The 20,234-nt window shown below is 41.2% G+C and overlaps 1 protein-coding gene across 2 annotated transcripts in view; it reads right to left on the bottom strand.

Moving 5' to 3' along the window:
• Positions 1-17,527, bottom strand: part of KLHL13 (kelch like family member 13) — a 200,133-nt gene extending 182,606 nt beyond the window's left edge. Inside the window, exon 1 of one of the 2 annotated variants that reach the window (XM_027609350.2) lies at positions 17,189-17,527. The gene's annotated coding sequence lies outside the window, so the exon portion shown is untranslated. The remainder of the gene's footprint in view (positions 1-17,188) is intronic. The other variant, XM_027609344.2, reaches the window with a different exon arrangement.
• Positions 17,528-20,234: the final 2,707 nt, after the last annotated feature.

The following is a 20,234-nucleotide window of genomic DNA, read 5'->3' as shown; positions in this document are numbered from 1 at the left end:
ATAAAGTCCTAGGAACATACATCCTCCAAGACTAAATCAGGAAAAAAATAGAAAATCTGAATAGACCAATTAATAATAAACAAACTGAAACAAACAAACAAAAAAAAGCTCCCAACAAATAAAAATCCGGGACCAGATGGCTTCATAGGTGAATTCTACCAAACATTTAAAGACTAGTTAATAGCTATCCTTCTCAAACAATTCCAGAAAACAGAAGAGGAAGGAATGCTTCCAAATTCATTCTATGAGGCGAGCATTACCCTGATACCAAAACCAGACAGAGAAACTACAAAAAAAATAAAATTACAGACCAATGTTCCTGATGAACATAGATTTAAAAAAACTTCAACAAATTTTAATCAACCAAATTAAACAATACATTAAAAGCATCATTCACCACAAGTGGGATTTATTTCAGGGATGCAAGGATGGTTCAATATCTATAAATCAATGTGATATAGCACATTAACAAAATGAAATATACAAGTCATATGATCATCTCAATAGATGCAGAAAAAGCATTTGAAAAATTCAATATTCATTCAAGATAAAAACGCAACAACATGCATTTAGAGTGAACATATCTCAACTTAAAAAAGGCCATATATGACAAACCAGAAGATAAGATCATACTCAATGGTGAAAAGCTCACAGCTTTTCTTCTGCGGTCAGGAAAAAACAGGGAATTCTACTCTTGCCACTTTTATTCAACATAGTACTGGAAGTCCTGGCTGCAGCAATCAGACAAGGAAAAAAAAAGTAACCAAAGTGGTAAGAAAGAAGGAAAATTGTCATTATTTGCAGATGACAAGATACTGTATATAGAAAACCATAAAGACTCCACCAAAATCTATTAAACCCAATAAGTGAATTCAGTAAAGTTGCAGGATACAAAATTAATATACAGAAATCTGCTGCAGGAGTGCTTGGGGGGCTCAGCTGGTTAAGCATCTGCCTCCAGCTCAGGTCATGATTCCAGGGTCCTGGGATCGAGCCCCACGTCGGGCTCCCTACTCAGCGGGGAGCCTGCTTCTCCCTCTCTCCCCAGCCCCGCTCATGCTCTCTCTCTCTCAAGTAAATAAAATCTTAAAAAAAAAAAAAAAAAAGAAATCTGCTGCATTTCTATACACTAATAATGAACTAGTAGATAGAGAAATTAAGAAAACCATCCCAGGACGCCTGGGTGGCTCAGTTGGTTAAGCATGACCTGCCTTCAGCTCAGGTCATGATCCCAGGGTTCTGGGATCGAGTCCCACAGGGAGCCTGCTTCTCCCTCTGCCTCTGTCTCTCTCTCATGAATAAATACATAAAATCTTAAAAAAAGAAAAGAAAAGAAAAGAAAACCATCCCATTTACAATTGCATCCAAAAAAATAATACCTAGGGATAAATTTAATCAAGGAAGTGACAGGCGTGTACTCTGAAAACTATAAGACACTGATGAAAGAAACTGAAGACTACACAAATAAATGGAAAGATACACCATGGTCATGGACTGGAAGAATACTGTTAAAATATCCATACTATCCAAAGCAATCTACAGATTCAATGCAATCCTTATCAAAATACCAATAGTAATTTTCACAGGACTCAAATAACCCTAAAATTTGAATGGAACCACAGAAGACCTTGAGTAGCCAGGGAAATCTTAAGAAAAAGAACAAAGTTGGAGGTATTAAAATAAAAATCTTCTGCAAAGCAAACAATCAACAAAACTAAAAGCTAATGTACAGAATGGAAGAAGATATTTGCAAATGACATATTTGATAAAGGGTTAGTATCCAAAATATATAAATAAAACCCAAAAAATGAATAATCCAAGTAAAAATGGGCAGAAGACATGAATAGACATTTTTCCAAAGAAGATATACAGATGGTCAACAGACACATCAAAAGATGTTCAACATCACTGATCATCAGGGAAATGCAAACCAAAACTATAATGAGATATCACCTCACACCAGTATGGAGGTTCCTCAGAAAATTAAAAATATATCTACCCTACAATGCAGTAATTGCACTACTAGTTATTTACCCAAAGAATATAAAAATACTAATTCAAAGGGATACATGGACCCCAATGTTTATAGCAGCATTATCTACAATAGCCAAATTATGGAAACAGCCCAAGTATCCACTGACTGACGAATGGATAAAGAAGATATGGTGTATATATAATGGAATATTACTCAGCCATAAAAAAGAATGAAATCTTTCGGGGCGCCTGGGTGGCTCAGTTGGTTAAACCGCTGCCTTCAGCTCAGGTCATGATCCCAGGGTCCTGGGATCGAGCCCCACATCGGGCTCCCTGCTCATGCAGGAAGCCTGCTTCTCCTTCTGCCTGCCGCTCCCCCTGCTTGTGCTCTCTCCCTCTCTCTCTCTCACTATCTCTCTCTGTGTGTCAAATAAATAAATAAAATCTTTAAAAAAAGAAAAGAATGAAATCTTTCCATTTGTAACATGGACAGAGGTAGAGTGTATTATGCTAAGCAAAATAAGTCATCCAGAGAAAGACAAATACCATATGACTTCACTCATATGTGGAATTTAGGAAATGAAACAGATGAGCAAAGGGAAAAAAGAGAGTTGGCAAACCAAGAAACAGACTCTTAACTGTAGAGAACAATGTAAGGGTTACCAGGGGGGAGGGCACTGGGGGGATGGGGGAGGTAGGTGATGGGGATTAAAGAGCGCTCTTGTGATGAGCACCAGGTATTGTATGGAAGTGTTGAATCACTACATTTTACACTTGAAAGTAATACTACACTGCATGTTAACTAACTGAAATTTAAATAAAAACTTAAAAAAAAAGAACAAAGCTGGAGGTATCACAATCCCAGATTTCAAACAGTTATACAAAGCTACAGTAATCAAAACAGAATGGTACTGACACAGAAAAAAGACATAGGACTGATATAAGAGAATAAAGAGCCCAGGAATAACCAACCCATGCTTATAAAGTCAATTAAGACAAAGGAGGCAAGCATATACAATCAAAGAAAGACAGTCGCTTCAATAAATGGTGTTGGGAAAACTGAACAGCTACATGCAAAAGAATGAAACTAGACCCTTGTGCCATATACAACAACAAATTCAAAATGGACTAAAGACCTAAATGTAAGACCTGAAACCATAAATCTCCTAAACAAAAACATAGGTAGCAAACTCTTTCTCTTAAAAAGATTTTACTTATTTATTTGAGAGAGAGAGAGGGAGAGAGCATGAGTAGGGAGAGGGAGAGAGACAAAGACTCCCCACTGAGCACGGGGCTGACACGGGGCTCGATCCCAGGACCCTGAAATCACGACCTGAGCTGAAGTCAGACGCTTCACTGACTGAGCCACCCAGGCGCCCCGGTAGCAAATTCTTGGACATTAGTTTTAGCACTGTTTTTCTGGATCAGTCTCTTCAGGCAAAGAAAACAAAAGAAAAATAAACTACTGGAACTACATCAAACTAAAAAACTTTTGAACAATGGAGGAAACCATCAACAAAATGAAAAGGCAATATACTGAATGGGTAAAGATATTTGCAAATGGTACATCCAATAAGGGGTTAATATCCAAAATACATAAAGAACCTACAACCCACACCAAAAAGAGATATAATCTGACTAAAAACAGGGGACCTGAATCGACTTTTTTCCAAAGACATACAGATGATCAACAGACACATGAAAAGATGCTCAACATCAGTATCACCAGGGAAATGCAAATCAAAACTACAATGAGATATCACCTCACACCTGTCAGAATGACGGGTATCAAAAAGACAAGAAACAATAGGTGTTAGCGAGGATGTGGAAAAAAGGGAACCCTGGTGCACTGTTGGTACAAATGCAAACTGGTGCAGCCAGTGTGGAAAACAGTATGGAGCTTCCTCAAAAAAATTAAAAATAGAAATACCATACAATCCAGTAATTCTACCTCAGGGTATTGAACCGAAAACACCAAAACACTAATTCAGAAAGATACAGGCACCTCTATGTTTACTGCAGTATTGTTTACAATAGCCAAGATATGGAAACAACCTAAATATCCACTGATAGATGGATGCATAAGGATGATGTGGAGTGTGTGTGTGTGTGTGTGTGTGTGTGTGTGTGTGTGTGTTCGTTGGAATATCACTCAGCCATAAAGTGAATGAAACCTTGCCATTTGTGACAACACGGATGGACCCAGAGAGTGTTATGTTAAGTGAAGTAAGTCAGAGAAAGACCAATACCGTATAATTTCACTTACATGTGGAATCTAAAAAAACCAAAGCAAACAAACAAAAACGGAAACAGACTCACAAATACAGAGAACAATCTGGTGGTTGCCAAAGGACAGGGGTTTGGGGGGATGGGCAAAATAGGTGAAGAGAATTAAAAGGTACAAACTTCCATTTATCAATAAGCCACAGGGAGGAAAAGTACAGCATAGGGGATATAATCAATGGTAATGTAATAACTCTGTATGGCGGCAGATGGGAGCTACACTTAGCTTGGTGAGCATTTCTTAATGTATATAATTGTTAAATCACTATGTTGTACACCTGAAACTAATATTATATTGTATGTCAACTATAGTTCAGTTTAAATATATAAAAATATAAATTATATATATATATATATATATTCACACACACACACTTAACATTTACAGCAAATCATTTTGAGTGAATCAAGTCACTTTAACTTCAAATGAAACTACTTTGGCCCCTGAAAAGACACTCAATTCAAGAATACAATAAGCACAAAAAAACTACTGAGGAAGCATAAAATAACATTACAAAATCATTCTGAAAGAAAAAGTAGGTGAAATTAGAAGTAGGAAGAGACCAATCCAAGATTCACTCATTTAAAAAGATAGCTACAGTCTTCAAGACATCTGATTGTGTCCAAGGATTAGTTTTATTTTTATTTTTTAAAGGCTTACTTATTTATTTGAGAGACAGAAAGAAGAGAGAGAGAGCATGAGCGGGAGGCGAAAGAGGGAGAGGGAGAGAGAATCCCAAGCAGATTCCGTGCTCAGTGCAGAGCCCGACACAGGGCTCGATCTCACGACCCTGAGGTCATGACCCGAGCCGAAATCAAGAGTCAGACGCTTAACCGACTGCGCCACCCAGGTGCCCCCTCAAAGATTATTTTTAATAATAAAAAGTAAACAGTCACCCTTTAGCTGGAAAGTTAACATTGACTATAACTTATCACTCTACTGGAGAACTGGAAATAGCCTGCCTTTCCGGCACCACACACAGATATCTGGTTTGGTAACTCCCACTAGACAGAAACGTTCTTGACTGGTAACAACAGACTATATTTTAGTGAAGTGTGAGTAGCTGAAAAATCTTCAGTTTTCTTTTTTAAGTTCCAGTTATTCCACAATACCGGTACACAATATCACAGAATACATTTTATGGGACATTTTCCAAAACACACCATCCCAATACCATATCCTGGCCAAAAACAAGTGTTACTTTTATCTCCACCATCTAGCCATTACTAACCTATGTCAAGCATAATCTTTACAAATATTTTAAAATGCCAGTATGTACGCATAAAATTTCTCAGGTATCTCTGACTCTGGCACACTATAGAAGCAGGTCTAGACAAGGAGGGAGCCATTCACAGTAGTGAGTTTAGCAGTTTTGTTTTTATTTTTTATTTTTTTAGCAGTCTGGTTTTTAAGTAGAGCCTGGCTTAGTTATGTAGTGCTAATATCCATATGCTTGTGATAAGTACACAATGAGCAAATCTATACCATCAATACGGATACAGAATTCAGAATCAGATAAATATATAATCCTTTCAAAGACTAGTCAATGATTGAAATGAAAATAAAAGAAGGCGTTCTGCAGCAAGTTAGAGCTACACTGCAAAGAATGGTGTTAAGATCTGAGTTTCACTGAGCAGGGATCTCTGAACATTTTGCTCGAAAAACAGTAGGACCAACAGACACATTACTTCCATTCCCTTCGTGGTTACATTTGTTTCAAAACACCTATTTCTCTTTTTGGGGTGATGAAAGTGTTCTAAAATTGATTGTGGTAATGGTTACCCAACTCTGTGAAGATACTAAAAACCACTGAATTGTACACTTTAAATTGCTCAATTGTAGGGTAGCTGAATTGGAGTTCTATAAAGTTGCTACATATTTTTAAAAACATATTTGTGGGGCTATATAGTGTACACAAAAACAGAGCTATGATTGGCTGTCAATATAAAGGATTCTCAATTTGATTTACCCTTGCAATTTTTTTTCCAGTTCAAAATGAACACACACACACACACACACACCCACACACACACACACACGACCCTGTGCATACACATGCAACATACATGCACACAGCTTTGGGCATTAAAATATTCAGAATACATTCCCTGCTTTTCAAAAGTACCTTATTCAAAATAGCTTGCCAACTTTAACACCCCACTCTGATCCTTCCTCTCTATTTATCCAGAACACTTTCTAGCATGCCTTGTTTGGCTATCATGCTCTTATATAATGTCCCCTGTCAGAGACAGAACAAAAAGGAAGCATTGTGGGTAAAAAACACAGACTCTAAAACCAGGTTGCATAGATTTTAATGCTAGCTCTTCTACTCATTAGGTGTGCAACCTTGGGAAGTTATCTAACTTCTCTGTGCCTCAGTTTTCTCATCTGTAAAATGGGGATAATGAAATCACTACCTCATAGCATTGTTACATGGTTTAAATGTGTTCGTGCATATAAAGGATTTTACGATGGTGCCATACTCACGGTGGGTGCTATGATAACTTAGTAATTACTGATTGGTTATTAATATTAGTACTGGCTGGGACGCCTGGGTGGCTCAGTCGGTTAAGCATCTGCTTTCGGCTCATGTCATGATCCCAGGTGGCTGGGATCGAGTCCCGCATCAGGCTCCTAGCTCAGCGGTGAGTCTGCTTCTCCTTCTGCCTCTCTCCCTGCTTGTGCTCGCTCTTTCTCTCTCTCTCTCTAATAAATAAATAAAATCTTTCCAAAAAAGTATTAGTATTGACTGATACCAGGTTGCTTCATGTTCTTTCTTGCCCCTGCTAGACTGCAGGATATTTCAGGGCAGTGGATATATTTTCTTCCTCCAAGTAGAATGCTTTACATATAATTACTTAACAAATGCTTGATCATGAATGTTTAGATAAAACACCTCTATGATGCCAAAAGTGCTTAGAAAATTTTCTAATAAACCCAAAATTCACTTTGCTAAATGCCAAATTGCGCATTCTCCACTGCTGAAATTCTGGTTTCACCCTGTCAACTGAAAGACAAGAAACATGAAAAATCTGGGGTGCCTAGGTGACGCAGTCAGTTAGGCCTCTGACTCTTGGCTTCAGCTCAGGTTGTGATCTCAGGGTCCTGAGATCGAGCCCCACGTCAGGCTCCCCACTCAGCGCAGGGTCTTCTTGGGACTCTCTCTGCCTCTGTCCCTCCCTGCCTGCACTCTCTCTTTCTTTCTCTCTCTCTCTCAAAATAAATAAGTAAATCTTTAAGGAAAAAAAAGAAAGAAACATGAAAGAATCCTTTGGGTAACAAGTCTTTTACATTATTATTGAAAAAGCACTTCGTTAAAAACCAAGGGCCCTACATTCTGCTCCTAGGTCCATGTCAGGCGATGTGATCTTCTGCAAGTCATTCAACCTCATTGTGCATACACCATTGAAGTAAAGAAAATAAGAATAATTAACCATGCTTCAAAAGAAAGTTGTTCTGTAAGTAAATGGCATTATCCTTAACATTTGAGCTTATTACCTAAGGACAGAATAAGTCTAATTTTTCTAAAGATACTTTTGAATGTTGTCTTTCCATGTTCAAATATGAAGCTGATCATGACGACTATCAATGCAGGTAACTCTGCTAATACATAATATATCTCATTAGTATGGTGAGCTAGGCTTTTCAAGTATGTGAATGTACATTATCCTAATAACCATCACAAAATATACAGTGAATATACAGTTACTTGAGCAATGTGTCACCTGGTTCGTTCCCTTCTGTACACCAATGGCATTCCATAACCAAGTCAGCTACCCAAGGATCAACTGTCTCACCATCTGTAGGACATTGGAAACGAAGAACACTGGAACAGGGGAATGCAGGAACACTACCTTCATGCACTTCCAACCCAAAAGGTTACACCAGCCTTACACCAGCAGAAGGTACTCTCAATAATCTACTTAGACTTATCCATTTGTTTATCAAAACTGCTACTGAACTTTTATTATCTCTAAGGTTTTATTTGATTTGTTGCCAGCGTAACTATAACAAAAGCTTAAGATAACCATCACAATTCAAAATCTATAGAAGACATTATTCAAACAGAATCACTCCTCCTCCCGGCGGCTTAACGGTTATATTTCAATATTTTCTTCTGTGAGGACCTCAAATCTGGAATAGAGATAAATGAAGAAAATATATGACCTCTTTGAGCATCAGAACACCAAAAAATTTTCGTTTCAAAGTCAACATTGTTTATTGTATACATTTTCCTGCGTCTCCCTTTCCCTTCGAAATGAAGATTAAACTTTTAAATCCTATTAAGCTAAACACTATCATATTTAAATATATATTGGGTCAATCATATTAAAAAATTGACAGTTTCCTTGCATTCAATGTGATACCATCTTTGAATAAGTAATAAACCAAGCACTTACCATAAACTTTCTTGTCTGCCAGAAAACTAGTGTTACTTCTAAGCAGTCAGTTCACTATTTAAGAGATACATGCTCAAAACAATATCATTCCCACTGGGATTAAGGCAATATAAAGGAAAGACACAATTTTCCCTTACATTTCTGGTTCATATATAAGTGGCAAAGCTCCTACAGTATGCCACAAGTTTTAGCTAGTTAAGCCATTAAATCTATTACGAGTCAATAATAAGAATATCTACCATGTAGCTTGAATTATGCTTAGGACTTTACATGCATCAGTTCATATAATCCTTAAAACCACCAGATGAGACTGTTTACAGAGGAGGCAAACAAGGCTCAGAGAGGTGAAGGGAATTGCCCAAAACCACACTGGCAACAAGACGCAGAGTCGGAATTTGAACCCAAGCCTGTGAGTCCAGGGCCCAAGATCTTTTTTTTTTTTTTTTTTTTTTTGACAGACAGAGAGAGACAGCAAGAGAAGGAACACAAGCAGGGAGAGTGGGAAAGGGAGAAGCAGGCTTCCCGAGGAGCAGGGAGCCCGATGCAGGGCTCGATCCCAGGACCCTGGGATCATGACCTGAGCCGAAGGCAGATGCTTACCGACTGAGCCACCCAGGCGCCCCCTCCAGGTCCCAAGATCTTAACCACTGATTTCTACTGCCTTCCCACTGAGAAATATTCAACAGTAGAACAGAAAACAGTGCTGACATGAAGTTCTTTAGAAAAGTATGGCCATTTTCGTAAAATGGAACCAAGAAGCAAAACTCTACAACTCTATTATCCCCTTTTACTGAAAAGACTGTAAAATGTAAAAACACTTGACACACAGAATATAATGACCATCCCTTAATCACCCCTCTATACCCATGTCCTGATGAGCTCTGGGCAGTAACACAACAATACAACAATGGCAGGCCCTGTGAACTGTGTCTGGAGTGGGGCGACAACAATGAAAGTCGGACAGCAACAATCAAAATCAGTTGAGAGATTTAGCGTTTGACTTAACTCCGGTTACTTTCACTCCTTTTCTTCACTTGCCTTTCTCTTCTTCATCTTTCTCATTCAGAGCAAATCAAATCATTTGCTTGGTAACAGGCATTCCTCCAATGCACTGCTCACCCCTTTTCAAAAACGTCTAAAACTCTAGAAAGCTTTTGTTACCCTCAAAGCACACGAACCTTGACAACTTTCCTCTACTATTACACATTTTGGTAGCCAGCAATTAACAAAGCAATCTGTAGCCTGTATGTGTTATAAATGAAAGCAGCTTTAAGGTTAGCAGGAGTTAACTTCAATCAGTGAGAGAGGCAAGTGCTCATGGGATGGGACAATGCTGTGACCCCATCAATTGTGTTGCTTTAAGTTCATGGTCATTGTGTTCTAACAGCCTGTCTTCTGAAGACCAGTCCCTTGGCAGGCTCTTCACTATCAATCTTAGCTATTTCCCACCAATATTAAGAACTCTGTTAGGACTCAACACATTTTAAGATTTAGACCGTTATCAAACAACCAGAGTGTTCTCTTGAACGAAAAAAAATTAGGCAACATGATGGAAAAATTTAATGTTTATTACCGTTCTTGAAGGTCACCATGAAAATTTAAGGCTATGAAAATGTCCAGGCATTTGACTAAAGGAACAGACTCAGCATTTTGTGGCCTCAGTGCTTTTCAAAGGGTCACCCCAGGGTTACCACAGCTGACCTTGGGCAAGCAGAGACTTTCTTTGAAGTACTGGGTTTTACCTCAAATTTTCATGTGAATGTTGCACTCTAAAGCACAAGGTATAAGAATCTGTTTAAATATTATTAGTTTTAATCAGCTACCAGTGAATGTTCTCCTAAATCTTTGTGGAAAACAGATTCCTCAAGAATACACAAGCTAGGGGCAACTGGGTGGCTCAGTCGGTAAGCGTCTGCCTTCAGCTCAGGTCATGATCCCTGGGTCCTGGGATCGAGCCCCGCATCGGGCTCCCTGCTCGGTAGGGAGCCTGCCTCTCCCTCTCCCCACTCCCCCTGCTTGTGTTCCCTCTCTCGCTGTGTCTCTCTCTGTCAAATAAATAAATAAAATCTTTAAAAAAAAAAAAAAGAATACACAAGCTAGTTTACTCTGTAGCTCCCACAGCACACTATCACATCCCCACCTTGCTCACCAGTATACCCAGTGTACTCCAGTTTGAGGAAAAGAGCACTGAGCAGAGATTCTATTTGCTTAAACTAGTGCAATGCCTAGACTGTAATAGGTACTTAATACATATCTGTTGAATGAACTGGCAGAATGGTTTCAAGAACTAATTTTCCACTGCAAAAAAAAAAATTCCCGAAAAATCTTTTTAGACACACAATTACTCCCAAGCCCACAAAGGCAAAAGGGCAAGGAAACTGTATCAGTTATGATTTACAAATATTGATAAGAACAATAAAAATCATATTGTACTTAATTTAGTTAGAAAGGAAAGGTTGCCAGGATGTCATATAGGGGTGATATTTCAGGGGGTGGGGAGCCATTAAGGTATTAAAAACCAACTCCATATATTGGACACTAAGACGAGTTTTCAATTGCCTATTGTGTTTTCATGTGTACATTTTTAATATTAATGATCTCAAACTTACAAAGTAAAAGAAAGAACTGTAATGGACAACCATGTTCCCATGTAACCGTGCATGGTACTGGACCACTAAAAGCCAGGAACTATGCCTCATTTGTTTTGTACCTTTCTCCTGTTTTTAGTACTGATTTCCATATACATGAGTTCAATAAATATTTAGCAACTGCAAAGTATAAGTGTCTAATCATATTAAATGAATTCTTCTTAACTCAGTCCTCCCCTCTCCCCCGATGAAAAGACTCACCCTAAAGAAGCATGCTTTGGTTTAAATAACAAAAGCAAAACAAAAAATAAATATTCCTAATGGCACTCGATGAGAGAGTATTGAGAGACCTAGTTCTTGGCTCATTTCAATCACACGACCCATATCTGTTTTCCTATGATAAAATGAGGCTCATAGAGCCAGCCCTCTATTCAGAGTGGTTACATGAATAAATCAGCATGTATTTACATGGTAACCAGTATGAGAAAGGTATTGGGAAGAAGACAGTTGTATATTTACCTCTCTAATCTCCACCACCAAGGGCAACAACTTCTTATGTGCAAGGCGCTGATTTAAGCACTTTACCGTGATGTATACAATCCCTTATCTGAAAACCTTGGTGTCAGATGTGTTTCCAAATTCAGAAATGTCCGGGTTTTTGGAGAGGCAATAACCTGCATATACGATATATTATGTAATACCCCAATAGGGTCTGAGGCATTACCCCATAAACATACTACTAATTCTACAGCAAAACCAAATGAAGATTAACATTAAATAGAATAAAGACTATAAATACCCTCATATCAGTTCAAGTCAGATTTTGCCACCACCTGAGTATGGCACTTACCAAACAAAATTTCTTTCGGTTGTCAGAGCTTCTGAATTTTAACAATTGCAAACATCAACTTGTAGACTTCGGTGACTCATTTAATCCTTACAAGTACCCTAAGAGGGAATTTCTATTATCCTTACCTTACAAATGAGAAATACGAGGTACAGAGAGGTTAACCAACATGCCCAGTGTCCCCCAGCTAGTAAGTCTCCTAGCCAACACTGGAACACAAACAGCCTAACCCCAGAGCTTGTGCTCATTAACAACTGTACTCCAGGCAGGCCCTCTCAGAAACTGCTTGAGAACACCTGACAAATATGTGAAAAGTAAAACAGCATGAAGCGATTTAAGTATCCAAAACAATAACAGGAGAAACATCACAAGGCAGTGTCTATTCATTATTCAACAACTATTTATAGAGGGCATAGCAAATGCCAGGTGCTCAGGATACAATGGATGAGTGAACCAGACAAATCCAGGTCGCCTTCATGAAGTCAGAGACCCGTGGGGGAGGTAGCCAGGCATCAAATCAACATAATTATGTGACATGTGGCAAGTGTGTGATTACCACTCACCTCCAGAGGAGGAGATTGGGTCAGGGGGTCTGGTGTAAAATAGGACAAGGGATCTGAACTGTTCCATGACAAACGTTGGGATTTGCAATGATAGAAAAGAAAGGAGATGGCTTTTCAAAGAGATGATGGCATGGCATCCATCCAACGAGCAGTTACCATGTACCTACTCTAGGCCAAGAATGAAACTAAGCAGAAAAGTTCCAAACTGGAGAAAATCAGTTTAAATCAACATAGGATTCATGTAAGAGAATAATAAAGACATGGAGGACAGTAGGCTTGGCTCAAACCATGAAGAATCCTTGAGTGCTAAAAGGAGTAGGAAGTAGACTCTGTGGGAGTTGCTGAAGATTATTTCGCAGGTTATTGCCCTATAACATTAGGATTTACCCCTATGGGTGTGCCTGGGTGGCTCAGATGGTTAAGCATCTGCCTTCGGCTCAAGTCATGAGCCCAGGGTCCTGGGATCGAGCCCCACATCGGGCTCCCTGCTCCGCGGGAAGCCTGCTTCTCCCTCTCCCACTCCTCCTGCTTGCGTTCTCTCTCTGGCTGTCTCTCTCTCTCTCTCAAATAAATAAAATCTTAAAAAAAAAAAAACTTAAGAAAAAAAAAAGATTTACCCCTATGGAATGTCAATGACCATCTGAATTCCTATTTGGGGCCAACCAGACCTCAAAGCTGGATTGCTTTTGAGCAAGAGCTCAGGGCACAAAATAAATACCAAATCTAAATTCATGTAAGCCTCAAGGAATAGAGTAACCCTAATCTGTCAAAGAATGGCAATTGGAAAACTCTGAAGAGGGGCGCCTAGCTGGATCAGTCGGAAAAGCATGCGACGCTTGATCTTGGGGTCATGAGTTCGAGCCCCACATTGGGTGGAAGGATTACTTAAATAAAAACATTTTTAAAATCTTAAAAAAAAAAAAAAACTCTGGAGAAGGCAACAGGTAAAGGAAAATGGGAAACTCCCCTGAAAAATCTCACATGCCATTTCTAAAACCGAAATATTCTTTCATATTCAAATGAAACTTCCAGTCTTCCAAAGGAAACATATTTCTATGAGAAAATAAAACACTATTCTTTGAAAAACAAATTCTTAGGCTTAACAATGGTCTGATTTTTAATAAAGCTGGTGACAACTTACCTCAGGGCACAGGTGACATAACTCTGGAAAGTAAACTGCTTTTCAACACATTCACCTCAGAGTTCCCAGTTCCCTATCCCCTTATCTACACAGAGTGGAAGAACTGAATTACTTATTTAGTTAGCATACATATCAAAGAAAGCTTTTCATCCTCAGGTCTTAATGTAAACAACTGAGTAGCTAGACAACCTCTGCAAAACACATTTTTATTTATTTCCACTGAGTAATTTTTTTTTTTTTTCCAGCCAGTAACCTTCCACAGAAAAGTAGTTCATAAAGATTCTGCCCTGGCTTCCCCTTGTTCTGAGAATCAAACCCAAATTCTTCCTCAGAATTTCCAGGCCCTATATTATTATCCGACTCCCTTCAGGCTCTGGAACACCTTTAACAACTCCCCCCACCCATGTCATTGGGGCTGGCCATCCTGGCTTGCTTTCTGTTCCTCAAACACCCTGCTGTCTGTTTGCCTGCCTCAAGGCCTTGGCTCTTCTTACTTGTCCCTCTGCCCTTCACAAGGTAGGTTTATTCTCTCTTCTCTTTCAGGTCTCCGTTCAAAGGTCACCTTCGCTGCTAAGAGGCCTTTCCTGACCATCCTTGCCAAATAAGCCCTTCTCAGGTCTCCATATCACATTTCGTTACTTATTTCCTTCATTGTTCTTCCTACAATCTGTGAGGATCTTCTTCACTTGTTTACTGGTTTGTTGTCTCTATCCTTTGGTGGACTATAGCCTCTGGGAGACTCCACAAGGGCAAGGATCATGCCTTGTAGTAATACAGGACCTCGTGCCTAATAGAGGGCTTTGGCAAATGGAAGGTGCTCAACAGATTTTGTCAAATAAATTACTAAATGAATGAACAATATATTTAAAAGCTGATTGATATGAACGTCAGTAACTTGAAAAAAGCTTTTTTTCCCCCCTCTAATTTTGAGATGGCTTCTCTAGGGCTGTTCATTTTTCCATAATCTTTCTACATTTTCTGAAATCTGATGATGCCTGGCAAATTGTTGAGTTATTTCACAGCAGTAAAAATAGATCCGTTTCAAGCACTGGATTTAAGAAAAAATACTTTGAGGAGGTTGTAGTAGTTTATTAAACATCCAAATCAATTTGAAAACTGCTTAGTCTCATTTCACTACTGCAAGTCAAATTACATGAAGAAAATTAATGTAAAATGTAAAGAAAATGAGAAAGACAATTCATTAGCAAACTGCAGTTATGTTTAGTGACATCAGAAACACCCAGTCTGATAACCTCTAGGTCTACCGAGTGGGTTTATCAAATACATGTTGAAAAGATTCAGAGCAAAATGCTCAGGATGAACTCATAACCAACTTTATTTTTTTTTCTGGCAAACAAATAGTTCATATTGGTGGCAATCTTAACTTAGACTTAGTATCAATAATAATCACAAAAGGAAAAAAAATAACAGAATGACACAAATTGTTTTCCTTGAAACAATTTGCAAGTTAGTATGTCTTTCCAGAATGGGTTGCCAAGAAAATTACACATTTAGGTTGGCCCTATTACTATAAATCCTCTTTCCCTACTCTATTCCATTTTTTTTTAATAAAACTAAAGTGAAGTCAGGAATTTACCAAACAAATGAGGGAAACTACAGATCATCCGCAATCCATCTAATTAAACTGATAATCAATAGCCATTATTACTGTTCTCCTAAAAACTGCTTTCCTCAGAACCTCAACTTCAAACTCTATAGAGTCACATCACACTTTTCAAAGTGTGCTTATGAAAGTGCAGGTTTTAAAACCAGGGGAAATTGAGGCTCTTATTCATCTATTTTCTAAATACATCACCGGATGCTGCAGCAGAAACTTAACATTCCTTGTCTCACTGCCAACACAATTGCTACCAGGACAGTGAAGTTTAGCCCTTACCTTCATTCCCAACTCAGTTTCTTCTGAGATTACTGCCCATTAATGCACATCATGTCAATGGCAACACCTGATCACATATCCAGCCGACAATGCTATCATTCTAAGTATAAGGATAGTAATAAAAACTTGCAATTCAAGGAGCTACTATTTTTAAGTGTAAAATGTCATAACTGCTTGGTTGATCATTTCGCTTTTCTCCCTTTTCAAATCTGAGCACTAGATACAGCCCATTTCCAAAAAAACACAGCCACGAACGTCAGCATGTGCTAATTCACTGTATCTGCCTCCACTTTCAGCCTCTCCATTCAATTTTCTTCACACACTAATTTCAGCATTGAAGTGAGTAAATGAGCCTCAGTATGGGAGCGACTGGACATCGCTGAGAAAGTAAGTGGTACTGTGTGAAATTGACTTAAGCAAACTAATCTCCAGTCCACAGCAAAGTAGTCTCTTTTGTAACTCCGTGCTTTGTAAATGCTGCTTCTTGAGGGTTTATGCAAATAGGAGATGTACACTAAGAAACTCTGGCTTCTTAAAAAAAAAAAAAAATTTAAGGCAGGTGCCCTCTCAACAAACGCAGTTTGAAACCCCGGATTTTCTCAGTTCCCATGCAGTGTGCTTAGTAAACAGCCTACACTAACTTGAGTGACTATCCCAAACCCCTAGAATTCTTTCTGAGTACAATAAAAGATGAACATTCCAGTTTGCAGATGGAGAAATGGAAGCAGGCATCCAAAGTCTCTCTCTCTCTCTCTCTCTCTCTCTCTCTCTCTCTCTCTCTCAGGCCTGCTCAGCAGTGGAGGAAGAATCAGATTTAGGGCCATGTGCTACGATTGCGTACAAACACACAAACATATATAACATACATTTCAAGTGGCTGTGGTTCTTGGACTAAGTTATTGAAACCTAGAAAGAAACTTTTGAGTTCCTTAGCTAATACACACTAGAAGATCATTCCCATCAATTTCAGTAAGCCGTCGGCTAGACAGCAAGCTTCCAAGAAAATCATTAGTCAACTGTGATTAAACCAAAGAAGCCAAGACATTCAGAGATGAAGACGTCCAGAGAGGAGTTAAAAGCTTCGAAGAAGAAGAGTGTGCTCCTGACTCGGGAGCCAGCAGCGAAGCCTCGCAAGTTAGAAGATTCCGAGGGAGGGATGGGCTGGGAGGCACAAAGCCGAAACTGTTAGAGGGCAAGAGACAGTGGGGCTGGGGCGAGCAGAGGGACCCCAGACCATCAGGGCAGCGACAGCGAAGTCCGGACAAGAAGATCTTGAAAGGATAACAAAGAAGCAAAGGAAAACTGGGGTCTGGGGGGGGGGGTTGCTGAAAGAACCCAGGCGTCTGGCTGAGCCTCCGAGTCCGGGAGGTCAGGATGAGAAGGTGCAGGGATGAGCGCGCACCCGCACGCGAGAGAAAAAAGAAGGGGGGGGCGTGCAAAGAGCCCAGCTGGTTCCCTGTCCCTCTGCCCCCGGTGCAGACCGCAACTCCTTACCGCGCACCGCCTCGCCGCGCCGGGTCCGGGAAGCGGGGAGGTGGCTGATGGAGCCCCTGCGACTTCAGGACCCTGCCTCACGTTGTTTGCCGCGTCCCCGCGTCCCGCCGCCCGTCAGCCCGCTGCTGCGCTCCGAGGGCCAAAGAGCGAGTCGCGCGGCGCAGCCGGGGCTCCCTCCGGCTTGCGAGACACCGGCCCCGCACCTCCGCTCCCCCTTGCTCGCCCTGGTCGCTTCGCCCTCGCGCAGGCGGAGAGCACGGACCCTAACCCGAACGCCGCTCCACTTATTTTCGAAAGTGCCCGTTCCAGGCTTCCCCGGAATGCCAGCTGAGCTGCGGCGGCCGCAGCGGCAGAGCCTCCGCCTGACCTCACCGGGGGAGGGGAGGGGAGGGGAGGGGAGGGGAGGGAGGGGAGGGGAGGGGGCGGGGGGGAGCGGGAGGGGGCGGGAGCCCAGTTAAGGAGGGGAGGGGGGCGGGGGGAGCGAGCGCGCGGGCGGGGGAAACATGGCGGCGGGGGTGGCCCTGGCGGCGCCTGCGCGGGACGCGGGAGGCGGGGGGCGGGGTGGGGGGGGTGGGAGAGCTGGGGCCCGGACGGTGTGTAGGGTCCGAGCAGAACTCCTCCCCCACGGCCGGTGCGCGGCGCGGGTGGGCCCGGCCGGCCAAGTGGCCCTCACGCCTCCGAAAGCGGGACTCTCGCGTTTGAGCCCACATGGCCTCTCGTGCCCAGGAGGCAGGAGAGGTGAAAACCGTCAAATATCCAGGGCCGGCAGCGCGCCCGGCCCGGGTTGGCCGCTCCAAGGAGGAGGCCGGCCGTAGTCTCGGCCCCTCAGATTCACGGAGGGGCCCGGGCACCTCACCTCGGCGGGGCGCGCCCCTCAAAATCAGCCTGCCCGTGCGCTGAGCGCCTCGTGTCTCCCCCTCCCTACGGGAGTGCGGAGCAGTAAGAAAAAGAGGAAGAATACCAACAGATCCAGCAGTTTCACAGTTTACTGAGCCTTTACTATAAACCACGCGCTGAACTGTTAATTCCCTGAACTCGCACAGCTCCTCCACGAGGGCCACATTATTCTCCTCTCCGTTTGGCCAGTGAGAAAACTGAGGCGTAAAGGTCAAGCAAGTTGCGAAGGTGACAGAATTAGGAAGGGACAGAGCAGGACCCAGGGTCCCAAGCTCTTAACCGCCGGGCTCTACCGCTTGCAAACTGGTAGGACGGCGGCTGTTCTAAGTCAGAATCTTGACTCTCGCTCCCAGTTCGGTCAGCCTAGCCCCCAACAAAAAACCCCAGTCCAGCCTGTTGTTCCCCCTTGCAGGTCTTCCAGTCATTCCTTGCCTTCCAGAAGGTTACAGGCTGAGGCCACCTTCTTACACCTCTCCGTTCGCCTAGTCTACTTGTAATTCCAGTCTCCTCCTAGGATAAATAGTGGGCGCTTGCTGTAAACAGCCAGTTTACTCACTGTTTGGTTTTGTGTTTTCCTTAAGGAAGTGATGGGCTGAGTGTGGGGGCTGTAGTTCCTTACATTTCCTAATATTTCTCCCTTTGCCTACCAGTAAATGGAGCAGGGATCTGAGCTCTCAGCATTGCTGACTTGGTATTTCAAATTCCATACGCTGAAATTCTAGCAGCGGGTTTGAGGTAACTTTGAAAATAATCAGCTGCTCAAAGACTTTCTAGAACTAAAGACGTGACCACATTGTTAGGCTTTATCAAACTAGCGAAAAGAAGCAACTCCAAATGCACATGGAATTTGCATTATTATCTTTTACCTGTCGGTATTTTCAACACAATTCATCTTTGTTAACCGGAATGCATTCGTTGGCTTCTCCACCATGCTTATTCATTAATTACCGTATGCCTACATTACACACAAAATGCCTATTATGCCGAAAGCACCTGTTACAGAAGTTTACACTATCACTGAGGAGATATGTTTAAAGCAATCGATTTCAGCATATATTAAAAACCTGGCAGGTAGGTCAAAAATAAATAAAAACTGAGTTGATACACATCCAAGTCATTGCATCACCCCGCCATAAAAAGGTTCAAGTGGGGTTGTTTTACAATAAATTCTCAAACAGAAAAGACAGGAAAATGGGATAATCAGGTGTGGCCCCAGCGGCCCTTAAGTCACAGGATGAGAAAACCCTTCATGGCGCATAGCAAGGAGAGGGTTAATTACAGAATCTGAATTTGAACAACCAGATGGGAATAAGACATTATAAATCCACTTATTCTGTAGGAATTAGTTGCTGTTTGGGTTAGGATGTTTTGAATAGCTAATCTAGTGGACGGAGCACTCCAACTTGGAGTCAGAAGACACTTATGTGCTATGTGACATTTTTAGCCCCAGCAATTCTCTGAGTGTGTTTTCCTGAATTTACAGTGGGGATCATAATGATATTGGCCGGACCTGCTCACCGCGTTATTCTGGATTTCAAGTCAAATAAGGCATGTGAAAGTATCTTATAAACATGTAAAGAATATATGCAAATGTAAAGTGACGTTTTTATTAATATCAGACTGGCCACTACACAAGCTACAGATGTAATTATGAAGGATTTTACATGCTAACCTGTACCCAAAAAATGTCAAGAACTGAGAAAAGCATTTGAAATACAACTGTACGGTAAAAATCTAAAGAATGGGGAGATACAATAGAGATTCAAGAAATACGAAAACAAGTCAAAAGAAAATATTGGTACAAAGAATACAGAAAAGGGTAACGGCTATAAGGGGCTGAATTGTGTCCCCCTCCTCAAAATTCATATGCTTGATCTTAACCCCGACACATCAGAATGTAATCTTATTCGGCAATGAATTCTTTAAAGAGTTAATTAAACTGAAATGAGGTCTTTAGCGTGGGTCTTAATCCAACATGACTGTTGTCCTTGTAAGAAGAGGCGATCGGGACACATACCTGCGCGCACACAGAGAAGAGACCACGTGAGGATACGGGGAGAAGTTGGCCAGCCGAGGGAAGAGGCCTCAGAAGAAACCAAACTTGCCGACGCTTGGATCTCCGACACGTAGCCTCAATGAGAAATGTGAG

The sequence above is a fragment of the Zalophus californianus genome, chromosome X (assembly GCF_009762305.2).
Source record: "Zalophus californianus isolate mZalCal1 chromosome X, mZalCal1.pri.v2, whole genome shotgun sequence".
NCBI lineage: Eukaryota > Metazoa > Chordata > Mammalia > Carnivora > Otariidae > Zalophus > Zalophus californianus.
The sequence above is the reverse complement of the archived record's forward strand: the minus strand, read 5'-3'. Positions and strand labels throughout refer to the sequence as shown.